The sequence below is a fragment of the Canis aureus genome, chromosome 22 (assembly GCF_053574225.1).
Source record: "Canis aureus isolate CA01 chromosome 22, VMU_Caureus_v.1.0, whole genome shotgun sequence".
NCBI classification, from domain to species: domain Eukaryota; kingdom Metazoa; phylum Chordata; class Mammalia; order Carnivora; family Canidae; genus Canis; species Canis aureus.
Genome location: NC_135632.1, coordinates 13718078 through 13740830, shown reverse-complemented (window position 1 = coordinate 13740830; position 22753 = coordinate 13718078). Strand labels below are relative to the sequence as shown.

At 41.1% G+C, this 22753-nt stretch overlaps 1 protein-coding gene across 10 annotated transcripts in view; it reads right to left on the bottom strand.

The window, feature by feature from the left end:
- Positions 1 to 22753, bottom strand: part of SLC9A9 (solute carrier family 9 member A9) — a 654903-nt gene that overhangs the window by 53440 nt on the left and 578710 nt on the right. The gene's annotated exons all lie outside the window — the stretch shown is intronic.

The window sequence follows — 22753 nt, the reverse complement described above, 5'->3', positions numbered from 1 at the left end:
CGCCTGTGCTTTTTTTTTTTTTTTTAACTTTTTCTCAATCTACTTTTAAAAACTACACCTGAGGTTGTTTCACCATTGACTGATAAATACTCCCAAATGCATTTTACCCTTTTTTCCAACAAATCAAGACTGGATTTTTCTCAAAGGGAAGATGAGAAATAAATTAAAACTGTATTAGGAAGAAGCTGTCATTACTGCAATTTTTAGAATAAGATAAGCAAGCAATTTTGTGTTATTTCTTTGAGGAACTCAAAGTAACATTCAATTAACCCTGTGAAGTAAATATGAGAGAAATGTTATTAGGTGCATTTTTCTCATGAGAAAACAAACATGGAGAGGAAAAGTGCTTTGCTCATTCAGAATACACAATGCACTCAAGCAGGATTTGTAACGACACACAAACCTTACAATTAGCCAGTAAATGTAAGAGTCAACTGTCTAGAAGGATGCATTAGATCAAATCAAACAAAACAACCCTCTGTCACAAGCGGCCGCTCTTTACGGGGTATCAACTCTGGACTTGCCGGAGTCCCCACCAGTTCTCTCTGACGTGGGGTGGCACCTCAGTTATCATTCCTGTCCTTACTCAGCCTGTAATGCCCAGTTATGTTGCCTGCCTGAGGATAAGGTATAAGACATCCCACCTACTCAAGCGTAGCTGTTGCCAGGATTCTTGAAACTAGTCACATGGGATAGAGGCAGGACAAAGGGGGTTAGAGGTGATGGGAGATGCTAACATGAACAGAGGCCTTCTTGGTAGAGAGACACTTGAGCTTAGCCTTGCTAGAGAGAGACCAGCGAGATGGAGAGGGAAATGGGAAGGTGGCAGAGAAGGTACAGATTGTGGTGGCACTGAATAAAGGAGTTGGTAGAGTAAGGCTGGTTTTCGGTTGTCTTCTGGCTTTGTATGTCACTTGTTCTGGGCTCTGGCAAGGTCTCTTATCTTGACCTCAGTTTCCTACAATAAATAACTTTGATTTCTTATAATAATTGTCAAACTAAAATAAAATGCCCAGTATGTAAAGATAATGGAAATTGCCATAAATTGGTGCTCTTGAAATGGTACCTAATAAAATGGGAGCTCACTCACTGCAGACCTGGTCAATGGCTAGGCATGCTGGAGCCCAAGTCCCTGGTACGTGAAGTGTTGGAGAAGACGAGATGTAGTTTTAAAAGCAGTTTGAGAATGAATGCAAAAGAGGCTATGGTCCCCAGGGTGGGCCCTGGGCAGCCTGGGTGTCCCATGAGTTCCCTTTAAAAAAAAAAAAAGGGGGGGGTTTATTTATTTATTCATGAGAGACACACAAAGAGAGAGAAAGAGAGAGAGAGGCAGAGACACAGGCAGAGGGAGAAGCAGGGTCCATGCTGGGAGCCCAATGTGGGATTGATCCCGGGCCCCCAGGATCAGGCCCTGGGCTGAAGGTGGCACGAAACCGCTGAGCCACCCGGGCTGCCCGTACGTTCCCTTTTTGACCTTGTCAAAAGCACTTTGGCTGTTGGCTCATGTTTCCCACCTGCAAACAGTAGCTAATGAATGATACCTATCCACAGGTTGTGGGGAGATTAATTAGTCCATGTTTGCCAAGTACTTTGAAGATCACAGCTCTACCTACTGTAAAAGCTTTATACTGCTGTTCCTGAGAAGTCAATTCCCTTAGAAAGAGAGGCCATCTCACAGGGCAGTGGCTGCTCTCCATCTGATGGGATAAGATCTTTCCCCATGTTTTTATCTGTCAGAAGAAAGGGGTTTGTTTAATTAGCAGGCAATGTTTTTCTGGAAGCAGCTTCTGTGAATTAGCAAAGAGGCTACAACTCCCAGTGTATTATTATCATTTGTCTTTCCCCCCAGCTGACATTTGCAGTCTGTTGCAAGTCACAAATTCCTAAAGGATAGACATACTGGGGAGAAAGCTAAGTGGCAACGATGACAAGCCACTAAGGATTTCTGCTGAAATTGAAATTTAAAACCTTGCTAGAAACATCTGCAAGATTATCAGGGCAAAAAGGTAGCAGGCGGAGTGCAGGCCTAGAGGGACTATGGGTAAATGCCTTTCCTTTTTGTGTTTCTGTTTTCCTGACTCTGAAGTGGGTCACTAGTCCTTGGCTATCCCTTTGCTTTCCTGGCATATTGTATGGCTGGTGCTGTCACCAGTGTCCACTGCTTCAAGATCTTTGCCACAGCGTGTCCTATACACACAAGCTATTTGCCCATTGGAGATCCACTTAGTTCTCTGCCACCTGGATGGCCACGCTGGCATGGCTGGGATGACCCTTCTTGCCACTCTCTGAAGTTATTTTCCTGTTTACTTGTTCCTACTCTGCTTCTCTTCACTCCACGGTGCACTCCATGAGGCCAGGCATCTTATCTGGCCTGGTGCAGAGTAGCTATTGAATAGTAGTAGTTATTAATATTTATTAATTCATTGAGTAGTTAATGAATATTGCTTGAATGACTGCCCATCCTCTCTACACTACCACTCCGATGACAACAAACACCTATTTAGAAGAGGAAGTTTCTGTACTGGAATTGTTGAATCGTGTCCCCCAGAAAGATACATTCAAGTTCTAACCCCTGGTACTTGTGACTGTGACCTCATCTGGAAATAGGTTCTTTGAAGATGTAATCAAGTTACCATGAGGTCAGACAGGATTAGGGTGGGCCTTAAGTCCAATGACGGGTGTGTCTATAAGAAGAGGGAAATTTGTACAGAGACACAGACAAACAGGAGAAAGATGATATGAAGGCAACGGCAGAGATTGGCGTGAAGTATCCACAAGCCAAAAAATGCCAAGGATTACCTGATAGCAACCACCAGAAGCTAGAAGAGGCAAGGAAGCTTTCTTCCCTGGAGCCTCCCGAGGGAGCATGACCCCACTGATGCTTTGATTTCAAATACCTGGCCTTCAAAGCTGTGAAAGAATAAAGTTCTGTCGTTTTAAGTCACCCAGGTTGTGGTACTTTGTTACAACTCTAGGAAACTAATATGTGAACGTTATTATAGATCAACCGGACACCTTTGGGAAATGAGATGAGAAGCCTCCTCACCCTTGCTTCGAAGTTTAGCTTACTTACGGCTTCCACTGAAGAGCAAAGCAGGACGTTTTTAATCATAGCAGATTTGTCAGAGGGGTAACAGGTAAGGATAGGAAGAGAGGGGAGTGGGTGTAACCTATGGAGGACTTCTCTTTGTGCCAAGGAGCCCTGTGATCCTGGCTGGTCTGTCTGGTCCTCGAATATGGCCCCCCAAAATCCTTCACATTCCAGAAAGTGTTTCTCCCATGATTAGCTTCACTTGGCACGTCCAGCTGTTTATTCTTTGGCTGCCCTTCATTCTGGAGCTTCAAATTCTTACTCTGTGTGTTCCATATCTCTGCTTCCAGAGAGACCAAGGGGTCTGCCGGAGGCACTGTGGTCTGTAGGTCAGGTATGTTTTAGGACATTGCCTTTTACATTAATTTTAATCCCTAATGTCCAAAGAGCCAGTCAGAATAGTACCTACATTGTTCTGAAGTATATTCCTTCTCGTAACTAAGGAATATTTACAAATTCAAATATTTTTGGAATGTCAGTGGTTCTTGATTCTGAATTTTAGCTCCTTAAGAAGACTCTACTCACTCGAAGCAGTGATTCTTGGACTTGTTTAGGTGACAGATCCTTGGAGAGTCTGCTGATGTTACAGAGTCTCTCCCCATACAGGTGAACCTCCATACAACATCTTGATGGTGCCTTTTGTTCCTGGATTCCACATCAGGAACCTATGCTCTGCCGTAGGTAGATCATCTCCCTCATCTCAGCTTGTCAAAAAGCCACTTGACTCTTCCATTGACTTCCACTGACTTCTCTACTGACTGCCCAGGTTTTGGGAAGAGAGTAGACCTGACCTTTTGGTTGACCTCATCCATTTGTTTTTCCTTAATTTACATAGTTGACCATTGTGATGGTTAATTTTATGTGTCAACTTGACTGGGCTATAAGGTGCTCAGAGAGCTCATCAAGCATTATTTTGGATATATGTCTGTGAGTGTATTTCTGGATGATGTAAACATTTGAATATGCAAAATGAGTAAAACAGTATGCCCTACCCAATGTGCATGGGCTCTACCCAATCAGCTGAAAGCCTGAATAGGACAAAAAAAAAAAAAGCTGAACTTCCCAGAAATAAGACAGAATTCCTCTTACCTGACTGCCTTTGAGCTGGCCTTTCTGTGACTTTGGACTTGAACTGAAACACTGGCTTTTCCTGGGTCTTGATCCTGCTGGCCTTCAGACTAGAAATTATACCATCAGCTCTCCTGGGTCTCCAGCTTGCTGGACAGAGGATTTTGAGACTTCTCAGCCTCCATGTGAGTCAATTCCTTAAAATAAATCTTTTTATACATAGCTCCTATTTATTCTGTATCTCTGAAGATCCCTGACTAATACAACCAGGAAAAGAGGAGGTAGGACCTGTACCTCTTTTTGCCTGTGAACTAGTTCTTCCTCAGTGGATCTAGGCCTTTCTTTTTTTGTGTCTTCAAGTCAGAAATGCCAAGGGCTACTTTTAAGGTATTTCTTAGGACAAAATAAGATACTTACAGATTAAAAGAAAAAAGAAGTCTACTAGACCAGAGTTTCTGGCATGTTTGTCACACAATTGTGATCATAAAAGATGGTTATATTTGCTTTGTTTCCAGCACATGGTCCATTTTTAAGACACATACACCTTGAGGATACTGACATTTTAAAAATGGATTCTTAAAGTTGGCTTACGTCAGTCTTCAGTTTGTCAGCCTAAGAAAATGGCTACCTAATTTTCTAATTATTTAATTGGTCTTATATACTTGGTTCCAATGTATCCCTTTTTCTCTGCATTATATTTATCAGTCTGCTCTTGCTGGTGGAGGTTATAATCCAGGTGGAAGTTACTTCCCTTTACTGCTCTTTGTTGTTATCCTCACCTCTCTCCTTTGCTCAGCTTAAAACTCCTACACTCCTGAGAGGGGGCAGAGATGAGGGCAGGAGAACAGCATGAGCCTTATTTGAACAAGACCTAGGTACAAGACCTAGAAACAAGTGTGGGAGCATCATAGAGTCACTGCAGTGCTCCCTAGGCAACATGTGAGCCTGGTCTAAATCTTCCTCTCCATCCTCACAGCCTCCTTGGGATTGAAACTCCAACAATACAGCTCATTGGGAAAGCACCATGCAGGTCCACCAACCTGGGCTTTAGTCGCATTCATGGACCTTCCTTTTACTAGTGTGTGATCTTCATTGGGTGGGTTCCTCCTTCCATTTGGAAGCAATACCCGCATACTAGGGTTGAGTGAGGACAGCATCACTATAAAGACCAGGGCTATGCTGGTCCAGTGTTGGGGCTTAATAAATGTAACTGCATCTCCATTAGTCCACATGAAGATTTCATGGCAACCTCTGAGAGGCTGCTTTTCCCACCTCATACACGACTGTCAACTTCATCTTAAAATAATGTCACCTCCTTCATCAGAAACTTTTGGAAAATAAGCAAAAATTCCCCAGATCTTTTACTCTGGCTGGTCAGATAATAGGAGACTTGGTATTTTCTTTCTTTTTTTAAAATGTATTTCTATCTCTTTTCACTGACCAGTCAAATAAATAAATAAATAAATAAATAAATAAATAAATAAATAAATAAAAAGCAAGCCTCCAATACTCCTTTTTCCACAATGGTGAGAACAGTTCTGAGCCTACTCTCTGTTGGGTCTGGTTGAATTTTCCTCACCACCATATCACCATGTCAGTGAACCTGCCTTAACTCCAGATTCTCTTCACTGATAAGATACAGTTTGTGCAAGGTTCAAATGGGAAAATACGTGTAAAATACCCAGCATGGGTGCTTACGTAATGAAAGCTTTGAGCCCCAGGAAGTACCTCAAATACTGGTATTGGTATAAGTATCTGTTAACAGATCTGTAGAACCTAGTCAACCATGTCTCTCATTTCTTCATCCTCTATAATCCAAAACTTTGTCTTTGGCCTCAGTTCAGATGGAATTTATTGTCCGGTCGAGTTTTCCTCTGGCAGAGTCAGCTTGTTTGTCCTTCTGTCCTTCTGTCTCGGACTGCAGGCTCCCAAGGCTGGAACCTCCTTTACATGTCACACGTGCAAATCAGTATAAAAGTCTTCCTTAACTTGTTAAGGGTGAAGATGCCTATGGGCAGGAGCAACTGAGTAGCACAGACATTCCTGGAAGGCCTTGGCCAGTTCCAGAAGACATCCCATTGGGCTCTGTGGAGTTTTCAAATCTTTGGAAGCCCACAGCCAAATGCCAGTTAGTACTATCAGCAGCAGTGCCCAAAGGGGAGCTACAGAAGATCTATTGGTGTTTAGAGTGAATTGTTTGGACCTGGTCTTTGTCTATGGGATCAGCTCAGGGCAAACAAACAGAGGGTCATAACAGCCATCACTCAGGCATGTTCTGGAATGTACACACATGCCTTCAATCAGTCCTTAGGCATCATAATGCATTCTGGTTTAAAGCATTTCTTTAAGAAGGTTGAATGTGTTTTCTTATGATTGAAGCCCTGATACCATTTGATATTGGTTTTTCTCTTCATGCATGCAACTGCTCTGTGAGTCCTTTATATAAGCGGTTTGTATGTGGAAATTCACAAAAAATTCAATAAAAAGTTGTTAGTAATAATGGAAAGAAAAAAATATAAATCTTGGATGTGCAGGGAAAGGCGATTTTGACTATCTCTGGACCCAATTATTAGAGAAGTGAATACTTTGGATGTAATGGGATAAAAAAGAAGAAATTCCTCCCTACATGCATTTCATCTGTCAGCTCTTGCTGGCTATCCCTTATTCCCAGGTACCTGTACAATGTTTGGGCTCCATTTCATGGAAAGCTTCTAGTCCTTAGGCATTTCTGAAGCTACCTAACGTTAGCACTTAAACGGGGATACATTTTCTGGCAAGTAAAAGGACTTTTTTTGGACACATACCTCAAGGTGTATGTGTCTTACAAATGGAGCCATATGCTGGAAGCAAAGCAAGAATGATCCCTTTTCTGGGCAGCATTGGAGAAAATTGTTCAACTGAGTCGTGGTAACAAACCTTAACTGAGTCCTCAGCTCTGTTAGATAATCTACTGTGGGTTTTTTTTGTTTTTTTTTTTTAAGAGGACCTGTTTTCCCTCCTGAAATGGCCTGCTTTTCTTTCCTCTAGTCCTGCTCTACCCTTGTAATCAGGGGATGACCTCACTGCATCCTCTGTTGTAAATAAAGGGGAGTCATCAGATGGGAACCACATCATCTTCCAACCATCATGTTCCTACCCATCTGGGCTACACACTCTACTCTTTCTTCCATGGGTTTGACACCCCCTCCCCCGCAAAGCCAGTATCTCTTCATGGGATCTGGATTCCATCCTCTGACACATTTGCAGGGAATTCCTTTTTATTCTAGCTCTTTGTCACTGCTGTCTCCCTTCCTACTGAATCATTTCTATCAGCTACATGCAAACAAGATCTAGTATCTACCATATTTAACTTCTCTTCACATTTTGCCCCATCTCTTTCCTTCCTTTTAGAGCTCACTCAAAAAGTTAATTTATATTTGTCTTCACTTCCTCATTTTTATTCACTCTTCAATCTACCCTCACTAGCTTTTGCTCCTGCCACTCCAATGATTTTGTCAAGGTCAACCAATGACTTCTGTGGTGCCAACCCCTCTCTGTGTGCCTCAGCCCCACTGGCACACTGGCCACTCTTCTCTATACCCTCTTCTACCTGACTTCTCAGGACTCTGCTTTCCCCTCCCTACTCATGGGTCTCTCCTTTGCAATTTCCATCTCTCTCTCTAGGTCTAAGTAGTGCTACATTAGAGAAGGTAGTCAGGGAAGGGCTTTCCAAAACTGAAAATGAGAAAGAGCCAGCCTCTTGAAAAGTAGAAAGAAGAGGGTTCCAGGTGAAAGGAACAGCATGTGAGAAGGCAGGGGAAACACTGTGTTTATCTATGAAACAGAAAGGCAGCTGTGTGTCAAAAGTGTGGCAAAGGAGAGAATGACTGAGGAGGAAGGTCCAAGAGAAAGCCGATAAGGAGGAGAGATTGTGCAGGCTAAGAGTGTATATTTTATTCTAAGTGAAGTAGGCATCCATCAAATGGTTTTAAGCAGGGGAATAATGTGATCTAACTTATTTTTGTACAGATCACTCCTGTTGTGCTGTGGTGAATTATAGGAAAGTGAGTATGGCATCTCCGGAAGGGCAGTTAAAAGGCTGTTACATTAGTGCAGGCCAGAGAGAAGGGTGCCTAGATGCAAGGAATCATGATGCTTTGAGATGTCGTCTGCAAGAGCCTCGCAGGACTTTCATGCCTTTGGTGTGGGAGTAGAGTGAGAGAAATGAAAAATCAAGAGCGACTCCCAGGTTTCTGACCTGAGCAACCACATAGATGGTGGTCCCAATTACAAAGATAGGAAGGACTGGGTGGGGGCAGGGAGGACTCAAGAATTCAGTTTTAAACATGTTAAGTTTGAGATTAGTCAATGAGGTGTTATATCTTTGTGCACTTAAAATCAATGGTCACGTGTCTCTCCTTTGGGGACCCATTTTCTCTTGCTTTGTGCTCATAGTTCGTACAAGTGATGACAGAGGCACTCATCTATCTTGTGGTAAAATAATTTTTTTTTCCCTCAGCAGTAATGATCTTCTTGAATCTGTCAGCAGACACACATTCAGAAATAAGTCTTAGGATAATTCCAGTTGGAAAAGCTCGGAAATGGTCCTTGCAAGTATTCTGAGAGTACAGTGGGGAGCTGGAAACATAGTCCTCTAGAATTTCAACTAGAACTCACTTACAGAGGCTCTTTCAGACAGGGCAGAAAGAAGAAGGAAGTTTAAATTCTCCAAAAATGGCAGACAATAAGTCCAAATGAGCGCTAAACTTCCTCTCTTAAAATCACTGCCTCCCACAATTAAAGAAAAAGAAATCCATAAAAGTAGACTTGGAGGATGGTAGTTAAATGGGGTGAATAAACAGTAAGGAACTTGCCTCTTAAAATGTGGGGGAGAAAAGCCAATTTAGACACTAGATTAGACAGCACAAAAAGAAGTCCCTTAGTATAATGGTGCCATGTGGAACAAATACGAGTTTTAATTCAAGAGGAAAAGAAGACATAGCTTTTGTCTGTTTTATTTTTTCCATCTCCTCTTATTACTGCTAGTAGATTGATTCTATTTCTTTGTGCCCTGAGGCTTTTCTTGTTTCCTATCATTTGAACTTAGAAGTATTTTCCTCTGGGCCCCTGCTTTGCCCCATCTCCCCTTCACTATTCTTAGTTCTACTACAGATGTCTTCCATCTATGGCCAGCTACTTGAGATATAGAAATATCATCTAATATCTTTCCTGTTCAATGTGCTCGGGGATATACTCTGGTTGTAACACAGAATGAACAGGATATTCTGACCCCAAACCTTTGGTATTCCCACACTTTCTGAAATGTGGTAGTAACTAGATTTTCTTTTCTTTCTTTCTTTTTATTTTTTTTTAAAGATTTTATTTATTTATTCATGAGAGACAGAGAGAGGCAGAGACATAGGCAGAAGGAGAAGCAGGCTCCCTGCAGGGGGCCCGATGCGGGGCTTGATCCTAGAACCCCAGGATCACATCCTGAGCCAAAGACAGACACCCAGCCCCTGAGCCACCCAGGCATCCCAAGTAACTAGATTTTCTAGGTTATTGAATGAAAATCGAGTACACGTAGTAACTTTTGTGAGGAGCAGGGCTAATCACGCCAAATTTGTTCTAAACTCTTTGAACACTAACTAGTCCAATCCCCACCTTTAATGTTCCACTAAAAGTTGCAAACCTGGATAAGCTCTTCTTACTAAGAGAGATTCTGAGAGGCTCCACTCTTCCTGTCAGAATGCACGTCAACAAGGTGAGTTTCTCTATTTGAATATTTCTGCTGCATGTACAAGTACTGGTTTCCCTGCCTCCATGGATTTTAATCAAGAATAGATATCAGGAAATCAGAATCTAAGCTTTCATTAAAAAAATAAACTATTGGGGATCCCTGGGTGGCTCAGCGGTTTGGCGCCTGCCTTTGGTCCAGGGAGCGATCCTGGAGTCCCGGGATCGAGTCCCGCGTCGGGCTCCCGGTGCTTGGAGCCTGCTTCTCCCTCCTCCTCTGCCTCTCTCTCTCTCTCTCTCTATCTATCACAAATAAATAAATAAATATTAAAAAAAAAAAACTATTACATATGGTGCTGTAACTGGTGGATACATGTCATTATACATTGTTCTAATCTTGTAGAATGTACAACATGTACCTAATGTTGATTATGGACTTTAGTAAACCTTATGTAAACTATAGTCTTTAGTTAATGTACCCATATTGGCTCATCAGTCATAGCAAATGTACTATACTAATGCAAAATGTTAATAAACATTAACTTTGAAACTTTGTGCAGAGAGAGATAAAGTATGTGGGAACTTTGTACTTTCTGCTTAAAATTCTGTAAAACAAAAACTTCCCTGAAAAGTCTAGTAATTAAAAACATACAGAGTAGTTTATAATCCCTTCAGTCTTAAGATCTTTGATGGTATTGAAGATTGTTCTGCTGAACTATTCTGAACAGCCTGAAAACACTACAACAGTGAACCATAAAGAAACAGAAGAAATTCTCCTGCCATCTTAATGGGAGGCTGATGTAACACTGGATGGAGTCTAGATGCCCCTGGTTATGTTTGACACATTCCCCTTCCTCCATCTCCTTGATTCAAACCCCAACATAGCATTCAAATCCCAGCTCCCTGTGATCTCCCTATCAGAACTTCCAACTCTCCACCTGGAAGTAATTTTATCATTCTTGAACCTGGAGGTAATTTGCTTCTGCATGCTGTACATAGGGCTTCGCCTGTTCTTTTTTTTCTTTTCTTTTTTTTTTTTTTTAATTCTTTATTCTTTTCTTTTTTTTTTTAACCACAAGTTAGCTGTAGCTGCTGTAGGATATTTGGGTTGTTTTCCCTGATTATCTTGATCCATTCTCTCAACACCCTATTTGTTATGGACCCCAAGGACTGCTACAACAGAACATGGGTTTTTCCCTCTCTGGTAAGGCAGTTCCTTGCCTGCCTGCAAGCATGCACGTTTCACATACTGCATCAACTTTGACCCTTTAAAGGACCACATTTGACCTTTTAAAGATCTTGTCAAAGAATCTTGAAAATATAACCTTATTGCCTGATGTAGGTTCTGAACTTTCCGCTGAAGTTGACCTCTGCTTGTGGTATTTGTGGTGAAAGGATCAGGAAGACAAACAGCTGACTTTTAAGAATCCAACCGCTTAAGAGCAGGGAGCTGTTCGAGCCTCAGTGCAGCCATAACCTAAACAACACACTGCTCCATAATACTCACAGTAAATTCTGTGGTATAACCAATGTTTTCTATTTAGAGCAACCTTACAGATCTGATCATTTATTGTCCCTTGAAGGTCATGTGTGTGTGTGTGTATGTGTGTGTTTGGGGTAGAAGTGGTAGCACTTTGATGAGTGAGTAAAAAAAGAAAAAAGATGAGAACCTGATTCGAGGGGCAGAACAGGGAACTCAGTAGAGCCATGAAGAGCAAAATAGCCAAAATGAACAATAAATAACTTGTAGAACTTATAAAGGAAACCCCGCTCTGTGTTGGTGGCTGCAGATCTCTATTGACAGGAAATTTGAAATCATTAACAAGTTCTTGGTGTGTGTGTGTGTGTGTGTGTGTGTGTGTGTGTGTGTAAGATACAGGTGAAGCTGCTCTCACCCCGACCCGACACACTAACAGGGCAGGCATGCCTGACACCTGCGCCTCCAGCTCACTCTCTCTCGGTGGCCTCTCTGACCCAGTGGCAGCTCCTCTCGCCTGGCAGTTCTTGGAGCTGACCAATGCTCTTGACCCCTGGGAGGAGCTCCATTTTCTTTCCATTCATCTTTCGGGGTGTCCAGCCCTTCCCCCTCTCGGAAGGCCCCTTCCCTCCTCCACAGGGACAGCCAAGTCATTGTTGGCAGGGCCTTGGAGTCTGGAGTCCAGGTCCAGATCCCTGGGGGTGGCACCTCCTGGGCCAAGGCACTCACTTTTCCTCCAGCTTCTCTTCTGTACCTGTGCTCCCTGCAGGACTGCTCTGTAGTATTCTTTTTTTCTCCAGGATACATGAGGGAGAGTAATTAAGAGGAAATCCTAAGAAAGAACCTTCGCAATACTTGTAAAAAAAAAAAAAAACCCACTGTAGGTGCAATTTCTGGGAAGCAGAATGTGGCCAGGCTCTGACTCCAGGGTGGAGGAGACAGATGGTAAAGTGAGGAACGGGGTGTGCCATCTGATGGACCAACCAGAATCATCCACAAGAGCTCTGATGAGCAAAGGACTGTCCAACTGCATCTGAAACCAACATGGACTTTAGGGCAGGAGAATAAAAAGATAAAGCTTTATAAATGGGAAGTCAAAAAAATGGGAAGTCAACCATTTGTAAATGGAATATGCATTGTTGTTTCATTTAAAATTCAGTGTCAAGTGGCAGGGAAGGGACTTTGTTGGCTTCAAGTCTCATATTCAACATGGGGACAGCTTGCTTATCAGAAGATGAAAGGGACAGTCTTCAGGCAGCCTTTGGCCATTTCTGAGGAATGTGCCCAACAGTCGACTAATCAAACCCCAAATGTGGAATAAATGGCACCTGAACGATCTTTTTCTCATTAATCTTCATTTACAAGTACACAGCTAAGTAGTTTGGATATTATTTCGACAATGTCTCTTTAAGCAAAACTTTATTATTAATGGCAAATATTTTAGGGCATGGTTAGTTGCATTTTCTTGGGTGTCAAGCACATGCTGTTTCCTGAAAAATCATAAAATATTGTTGTCCTGTTCCTAGCAGGAGTGACAGGTCCCATTGTCTTGTCTCCACAATACTTAACTGTGTTATAGCAAATGTCAATAGTGAATTAACTATCCTTTTGAATGTTTCAAATGTGACTTTTAATTAAGCATATTAACCTGATGTGTCATCATTTGAGCTGCAAGTAAAATAAGATTATAGGCATTTCCAACTTTTGGATGCCTGCAGAACATGAAAAGCATTTTATGAGGCTTGCATTAATGCATATTTCATTATAATGTAATTCTATATTAGATATTCCACTTATGCATAGAGCTAAAATAGTTTCTGCTCTGTAGCGATGCCGATTTAAATGAGTAAACCACACTGAATCGAGAAAGCTTAACTCCTTGTGCATCTCAGCATTATCATGCTTAGAGAAGAGTACAACAGTACTCTCTCAGTGGAGAGGGTACAACACTTATGCTTCAAGTGGGACGGGGTGAGAAAGAATGGATGTAGCCTTTCCTTCGCACAATGTTACCTGATCAGGGATCATCCTGAGCGTGCCCTGAGCACTTCCCCTTTATCCCACACATAGCCAGCTGATTGGTTTTCCTGCACTGAGCAGTCCACAGTTCCGAGTTGTGCAGGAGAGAGTGGTGAGGGGCTGGTGGGCTGCCTTGACCACCTGGATAAGAAGAGCGTGTGCAACATAAATGCATAAAGAAACCCTGGGAACTAGATGCATGGCGCTCTGCAGGGCTGCCATAAAGCATCCTGCACAATATTACTAATAGACCTTTTACAATTTTTATAGCTTCCCGAGTTATTTTTGAGTCAGTGCTAGCATTCAATTATTTCCTGTTGAATAAGGAACAAAACAGGCCTAAAGACTGAAAGGAAAAGCTGCTGCGGGGAGCGATCTCTCCAGATGGAAGTTTTCTGGCAGATTGTGATTTGTGACTCAGAATGAGCCCAGATCACTGTGCCATATGGGTGGCAGCGGAGCCTGTAGACACTGACTCAGTCACTCAGCCGACTCCTGAATTCCTACTATGCGTCAGTTACTGGCTGGGCATTGGGAAACAAAGATGAGTAAGTGATAGTATCTGCATCCAAGGAGTCCATTCATTCATTCATTCATTCATTTATTCATTCATCAACATTTACTGAGCATTAATGATGTGCATCATATATTTGGGGACTTGAATATGTAAACATAGAGTAACTTACCATATGGTATTATGACAATGTCAGTTATAAAGATAGGGGAAAAACTCCTTCACAAGCATTGAGATGGAGAGAGAGACTAATTATATCTGGCATATGCATAGGAATTCTTCCAGAAAAGGTGACATTCAGCCTGAATCTTGAAGAAGGATTAGGGGATTAAGTGAGGAGGGGAGAAGGATGGGGCCATTCCTAACAAAGGAATAGTGCAAGCAAAGTAAAGAAGTTAAGGGTTCATGCTTGGGGGGAAAAATAAGAAATTGATTGTGAATATAGCTTGTGGCTGCACAGGCAGGAAATGCAGCTAGAGAAATAAACTGTGTAAGATCTTCTCTGCCATGTTAGAGTTTTAGCTGTATTTCATATATCGGGAATGGCAAATCCCAGAGTTCTGCACTTTCTATCCTCATGACAGATGTCCTCAATCTGCCGTGAATGGCATTTTTTTCCGGCTGAGCCCAGGCCAATCCGTGGAATCCTTCTCTACACAAGGCTTCAGGAAGCCACCCCCAACCTACTGGAATTGGTACATAAAAGAAGTATGTTCGTCATCTTTGCTACAGCCAAAGGAAGCTAACTAAGGTTTTTAAATGTAGGAATTACGAGGCCAGATCTGATTGTTGTTGGGGAGACTCTTTTACTACACTAGAGAATGGATTGGAGTGGGGGGATTTTTGAATCAGGAAAACTAATAGTTTAGTTTATTAGAAAACTAATAGTAAGCTGTTTAATAGTTTAAGTCATTGGTTCTCAACCCAGATGCATATTGAAATACTCATGCACTTGTTAATATAAGCATAATATCTTATGCTTAGGGGCACCTGGGTGGCTCAGTGGTTGAGCGTCTGCCTTCAGCACAGGTCATGATCCCGGGGTCCTGGGATCAAGTCCTGCATCAGGATCCCCGTAGAGAGCCTGCTTCTCCCTCTGCCTATGTCTCTGCCTCTCTCTCTGTGTCTCTCATGAATAAATAAATATTAAACAAAATGTCTTATGCTTAGGTCCCACCTCCAACCAATGAACCCAAGTGATTCATGTGTACCATGAACTGGGATCCCTTGTCTGGCTATTAGTTAATGAGAATATTCACTAAACAAATGAAGTTTGATTCTCCTTCAGTATGGGCTTGGGGAGGAGAGAAGATAGTTTGGGGAAGATGGGAAAGGATTTGCCATTGTTTGGTCTTTACTCAAATAATACTGCTAATAACAATTATGCTTTCTTGGTGTTTCTGTCAACTGACTCATATATGGATATATCCATTTCATTTAATTCCCACATTAATCCTCTGAATAGGTGTTCATTATCTTCGATTTGCAAGTGAGGTAAACCAAGTCCTAGAGACCTTAAGTAACTTGCTGAAGATCTTAAGGCAATCTGATGCCAAAAGCTATATTCTTTTCATGCTTCCATGTTACTTTCAGGACTTTTATTTAAATCACATATAAGAAATAGAAAATATGTTAGGAGAAATAACAGCAGTTGGGTAGTGTATTGCTACTTTTGGGTATGATCAAATTTATTTTCAGAAACTAAAAACCTAAGTACCGGGCAGCCCGGGTGGCTCAGCGGTTTAGCGCCGCCCTTGGCCCAGGGTGTGATCCTGGAGACCTGGGATCGAGTCCCACATCAGGCTCCCTGCATGGAGATGGAGCCTGCTTCTCCCTCTGCCTGTGTCTCTGCCCCTCTCTCTTTGTGTGTCTCTCATGAATAAATAAATAAAATCTTTAAAAATAAAAAAATAAATAAAAAATTAAAACCTAAGTACCATTGCTCTGGGGTAGGCTAGGCAGGCTCTCCGGCCCAGGAAGTGGGTGATTTTATACTTATTGTAGTCTTTTTGGAGAAGTCTGATGGGAACATGAGTACTTCTCTCTGGGTCAGGATATGGTCATTCTCACCCATCAGGAACTGTGCTTTTACTTTGTGTTCTGTTTGGCTCAAATCTTCCTTATATCCATATCGTATCATTGCCCTAGATTAGATGCATTTTGTTTGGTTGTGATTCCTGTGAACAAACAGTACAAAGAAACCTCTAAAATTAAGAGACACATTCATTCATTCATTCACACACTCACATGTCTTTTTTGCAAATGTCTATAAAATTTGGATTTGTTTCACCAGTTGTTATTTAGCAACCAAATAATGCTCTGTGGCTGGCTAATAATCTGGATCATTTCAGAACTAGTAAGCAGAGAGCTAGTGGTAGCAGCAGTATTCATGGGAAACACTAAGTTCTTACTTGGTCTGGAACTTCAGTTCTAGAATCTGTACAAAATCAGGGCAGCCGTAAGAGCCAGCACCCATGATGTGTGTTTAATTAAACAACCTGTATCTCCTCTACAAGCCAGCAGGCTGCTTCCTGGCTTGGATAATAAGCCATGAAGGTCGGGCTTAAAGAGGAGCATGTTATTGCATCCAGGTGAGCCCCGTGGCTTGTCCTGATACTAAAAATGCCAGCTATGGAATGCACAACAGAGTGCAGAATTGCTAAGTCCAAGTCTAATGCCTTCAATTATCAGATCATATTAATTCCTAGCGATGGAACCAAGTAAAAATTGATTTGTTATGAGTTACTCTATTGGCAAAATATTACACATTTCATTTGCATTTGCTTTTTTATTACTGGAAGGCGACCCTAGGACCTTGAATTTCCAGCTATGTTCTGTGGATCACCAAGATTCCTTGGTGGGTAAGAGGGACCTCAGTGGATGTCATGGGGAGGAGAAGGTGGAAGAGGGAGTTGAACTTTAGGCTTTAGAATATTTATCCCGTCTTCAACCAGAGAAGTTTTGCTTTTAATTTTATTTGAAGAATAAAGGCTATAATTGGTGTGAAGAGCTCTAGACATAAGGAATCTCTGGGTAAAACATTTGCATATGTCAATCAGTTGGACTTCTTTCAGTTTTAATCATCTGGAAATCCAATTTTGATCCTATGCATGTCTGGAAAAAGTGGCCTGAATATAGCAGAAAAAAGTTGTCACAAACCCCATGAACTTGACTTTCAGGAGAGGTCTGGATCTACTTGCAGGTCCTTATACTATGGCCAATAGACTTCAAATGGGTTTAAAGAGAGGTTTATGAATTCACAATCCTGGTTACTAGATTTTGACAGCATATGTCAGCAGAGAGCTGCTGGAAGCTGATGAGTTGAAAAGTAATAGATGCCACAGCAGAGGAGCTGTGTTAAGACTTAGTCACTTGCTGCGCTGGGGGGACTACTCCTAATAAGAGTGAAATATGGACTCTGGACTGTAATAGATTTGGGTTCATGACCCAATTTGGCCCTTTACTTGTTTTGTGACTTTGAACCTCAGTGTTATCTTCTGTAAAATGGGCATAGTAGTCAATCAAGTTCTACTTGAATCTGACAGGGCAGCTCTTTCACAGAACATCTGGACTTTCCTGTCAGCCTGCTATCGCAGAATCTCCTGGGATACTGGTTAGACATATAGATCTCCTATCTCCAGGCTGCTTGAATCAGAATCTTCAAGGGAAAGGCTAGAGATCTAAACATATAACCACAATGCCCCAGTGGATTCTGAGCTGCCTCCACTTTACAGGGAGCTTGACAAACCCTGATAAAGGTTTTTGGGGGAACTAAAGTATTTGTAAAGAGAATCCCCAGCCTGTGGTGACCCTGACCCTATGTTCCTTTCTTCCAAAATCTGTATCCTCTCTGCTGGCAGAGAAGGATCTTCCTTGGTACTTTGGATGTTAGAACTCATAACTGCTTCTTGTTAGGGCTAGAGTAGAACCAGTCAAGTCCTCATGAAGGTGAATCCAATGTGCTTTTTGCTCTTCTGTCCTTAAGGAAATGGATAAAAGAAGCAAGGAAGGATCCTTGAATGTCAATTAAGTAACTTTTGTAAGAGACTGATATGGATGTCCCTTTAAATGAATAGTCCTATTAAAATGCATGCTCATGAATATTTGAAGAGGTATGAATGTGTACTTCTTGTACCAGGCTGAGAACTGGCTATGTTATCTTAGTGGTCTTGGAGAACTTCAAGAAAGAAAAGAGCTCTCATTTTGATTGCAATGTCAAAGTGCTATGGTTGTCAAAGCAGTTGTGCCTAAATACATTTTAAGAGGTTTCATTATAAATAAAACTAAATCTTGTTTTCTGTAATATTTCAGTTTGCACAAGGAGTGTGGCAAAGAGAAGGCCATTTTAAACATTTTTGGCCCCATTTGGTCTTTGTGTTTTTCTGTGTCAAACTGAAAATCCTGACAGGCAGACAGGGCAGTGTTAGATTTAACAAACACTTTTGTGAAACCCATAGAGAGAGGGAGAAAGGAAGCAAGCAGGAGCCAGTCAACTCTGTTTAATCGTTTCTTTTTGGCTTAACTCATTCCCAGCCCAAACTGGGTGTATAAATCTTGGCACCTGCATACATATATTTTTAGATAGGTCTTTAAAAATAATGATGAAAAATAAAAATAAGATAAAAATAATGATACACTGGACTATATCCTAAATCAGATGATGGCCTTACAGGTGCTTGCTTCTGCTTACAGCAATCACTGGATAGAAGATACGAAATAGAATGGCCCAGGGCAAAGCAATCACCTTTATGTTAAAAAAAAAAATCCCCAAACTTAAAACAGTCTGAGGATTGTATGTCTAGGCTTCCAAATTATTAAAATTTTCATGAATGTGGGTATGATGCTTGGCACTTTACCATTATAATAACAGCTTCTTCCAATTTCGAAGATTAGGAAATAGAGATTTGAAAAAGTTAAGTGACTTGCCCAAGTGAAAGAGACAGGGTCTGAACCCATTGTTCTGAATCCAAAGACCTTCTAAGTTCCACAATGTTACACCACCTTTAACTTACAACATAACAAAATGTTAGGTGTTCAGAGAATTTCCTCACTTCTCTTCTCAATTCTTGGCTGGAATTATAGCCAAGGAGTGGTTGAGAATGCTGGAAACCTTCAGACTCCATAATTTAAATCTTATTGATTCCTCCTACACAAGACTCTGTCATCTGACAGCCCAAGGGATAGAATTTTGGCTTCCCCATGCCACTATCTGCCACTGATGGTTTCACTCTTAATCATCACCAGTAATTATTTGTGAGTCCCTTGGAAGTCCACTTTGCTCTATCTCACAATCTTCTCATTAGTGCTCCCTCCTGGTGTGGAGGTTCATCACGTGGCTCCTTGGACAGGTGCCCTCAGCCTCCTTCACTGTTAGTATGTATTGGCAGCCATCTCTTTCTTCTGTAATTAACTACAATTTGCACAGCTGCATGTGAGCAGAGTGGCTGGAGGGAAGAAATGCAATTTCCAGCTCTCTTGCTCACCTATTTGGCTCAAGCCTTGGGTGAGGATCTTCTATTTGAGTCCCAAGTGGCAATTCTTGCTCAATGCACAGCATTCTTTTTTCCTCCTACCTCTCTTTATATCCACTCCCTCCTACACTGACATACTACTCTGTTTCTAACATGAATAAATTACTCTTCAGATCCTTTTTACTGGTGTTCTTAGGGCTTTCCATCACACGATATTGCCACATTGTTGAAAACCATTGTTGTGCCCGGTGAACAATAGTTATTACTAAAAGTGCAGATTGTTGAGGTGTACTCTGGAGTTCTCAACAATCACATCTATTCTGATGATTTCCTTTCCTGTTCCAAAGCCGATCTTGGCTATATTCAGTTCTGATCATTAGGTTCACGTTAACAACTGTTGCTCAATTCGCTGTTTTCTTACAATTATTAATATGACTCTGGGAATGACAGCTGCTTCTGTAAAAGGGTGGTGCTACCTAAACTAGAGGCTGTGCTACATACAGTTACAGCTCCTAAAAAGGTGTTAACTGACATGGGAAAGAAAGCAACCATGTCGAAGACTAATGCATAGGAGAAATCTCAAAAGCATTGAGGACACAACATAAAAACTTTTGCATTATGACATTGTAAACAAAATAATAAGTCACCTGGAATCATGGTTGATTAAATTCATGTTAGAAGCCCCCTGTACTATTATATCATGTTTAGTCTCCTGGACACCCTTGCACATTGTCAGCCAACAAACTATAATTTCCTGCTTGACTGGCCTAATAGTCTTAGGTTCCAGGTTTTGTGCACAACCACGCCAAGCCACAAAAATTAAGTGAAAAGCAAATAAATAAATAAAAGAGTGGGCAGAGGTCAAAAGACGATGCCCAACATCAACCTGAAATAGAGCAAGACTCTGAATGGAATACATCAGTGTTTTTTCTATCATTTAACTGAAGGACTTTTGATGACTTGATGATTCAACATTTATTAGACATGTACTACGACACCTGCTATGTGCCAGGCACAGTGGTAAGCCTTGAGGCTATCATGGTCAGGAAACAGGTATTAAGTGAGTGGCAGGAGTTTTTCAATGGAAAACCAGATGAGTCCCCATCTCAACCATGCTGATCTTTTAGAGACTCTCTCAAAAGGGTTTTGGTTCATGTCTTTGGCAGCTTTCCCAGTGCTCTCTGCACCTTTTTTAAGATTTCTGCTGGAAAGGGGGCCTCAATTCTCCCTCAAATGCAATTTATAATAATTATTTGCCCTGACTGTATTCATCTGTCTATATTTCAGAATATATTCAGAAAAGGTCTTCTGCTCAGACCTTCACTCAGTCAAGATTCTCATAAGGCCCAAAAACCTGTTAGCAGGTATCCTTTCATTTGTTCTTTCTAAGATGACAGTATGAATAGGTCAGTATGAGGAATGTAAAAAAGAGATGGGAAATTTATTGTAATTTGTCAGTCATCAGCACAAAAGTTTGTATTAATTTCTACATGTTTTGTGCAGTTAAGTTTATCTGAACGTTATCATTCTTGCTAGTAGCAGAATCATAATTAAAGCTGAAAGGGGTACTTAATTCTAGGAAAATTCTTAAGAAATCTTTAACAAAATTCTTAAGACTAACTCTCCCACCATCTTCGTTTAGGCTGAAAAGTCTGTGCAAGTGGCTTTTGGTACTTATATTGAATATAATCAGTTCTTTTCTCTGAGTTTCTCTCTGGATAGCACTAATTTGGTATGATTGGGAGGTGATTTTCTTTAATTAGGATTTTTTTCACTGTTCTTCTGCTTCTGTTGTGCAGGCCTTTTGGAGCAGAGGGCTCATAGGTGCTTAGTTCCCATGAACTTTTGGTTATGAGAAAGTATACCTGAGATGGGACCAGTTTGGGAGCCTCCAATGCTTAACATGAAAGACTTTAAAGGCTGGACTGGTGGATCCAGAATAGGATTTAAAACTAATCATCAATTCATAACTGGATTGAGTTGCAAAGGAGGGTAAGAGAGTCATTCTAGGTTGGTCATAGCTATACAATACAAAGTTAGAGTATAATATTATATGATCCTGTAATAACCATTATTGGGTATCTGTGAATTAGACACACTTTTCAGGAGGTGCCAAGTTGTTTGCCATGGTATGATGAGCAGGAGAAATGGTGCAAAGTGGTTGGGAAGAGAGGTGGAGAGGAATAATGGCTTCAGACACCAAATTGAAAATTAAACTATCTGAGGAATTTTTGAACCCTGGTCAAGTAAACTGAAAATATATTCTTTTACTAAAAATACTCCAATAAGCAAATGCAGAAAATGATGCTTATATGAATGCTAGAGATTGAAACCTTTCACAATGATATATCATAATATTACAGTGAGGCCATAAATTCATCATGTTCTTTATCATGCTTACTCACATAGATGGGAGTGGATCCAGATTTTGTAGAGCCTGAAGGATACCCGATTTGGAGGGACCCTTCTTAACATAAAAAATAAAAACTTTTGAATATAAAATAAGGATAGATCTTTTATGAAGAGAGTCCTTCAAGCAAAGGGCCCTGAGAGTTATTGATTCTTGGTGAATCTACTTCTGGATATTTAGAGCTGTATTATGAGAACCCATGTCATGGGCAGGGCCCAACTCTTCTCTCATTTTAGGAGGGGACAGGCAAAGGTAAGTGTGAAAACTCTTTTTCTAAGGTTCACACATAGCATATTGGAGTGCTTTGCTGATCATCTTAGAAGCTACTGTTGATTCTTTTGGAAGGGGCTTCTCAATGAAACAAACACCAGGACTTCTACCTCCTTGTGACCAACAGGCTCTCAGTATTTACTGTTTTTTTTTTTTTTTTTTCCTCATGAGGCCATTTTCAAAGCTTATTGCTGATGTATTCCTATTTATCCATTGAACTATCTTAGATTTATTTATTTATTTATTTATTTATTTATTTATTTATTTATTTCAGATTTTATTTATTTATTCATGAGAGACACAGAGAGAGAGGCAGAGACACAGGCAGAGGGAGAAGCAGGCTCCATGCAGGGAGCCTGATGCGGGACTCGATTCTGAGACTCCAGGATTATGCCCTGGGCTGAAGGCAGGCGCTAAACCGCTGAGCCACCCAGGGATCCCCCTATCTTAGATTTAAAATACTTCCACCCAATGCCACCAACTATGTAGCAACCAGAGCAGTATCTACAAATAAAATACCTTCCAAGGCCAAATCTAGGCTAGGACCTAGATTTGTCAAGATTAACTCGAGCAAGATAAGCATTGTTACAATCTACAATGCTTGTAGACACCATAACATATTACCATATTTCAAAAGATGAAGCAAACTGAAAATTAGCTTCATTTTCTATGTACCAGGTGATCTATTGAATCACTCAGATTGGGTATGATGTATCTA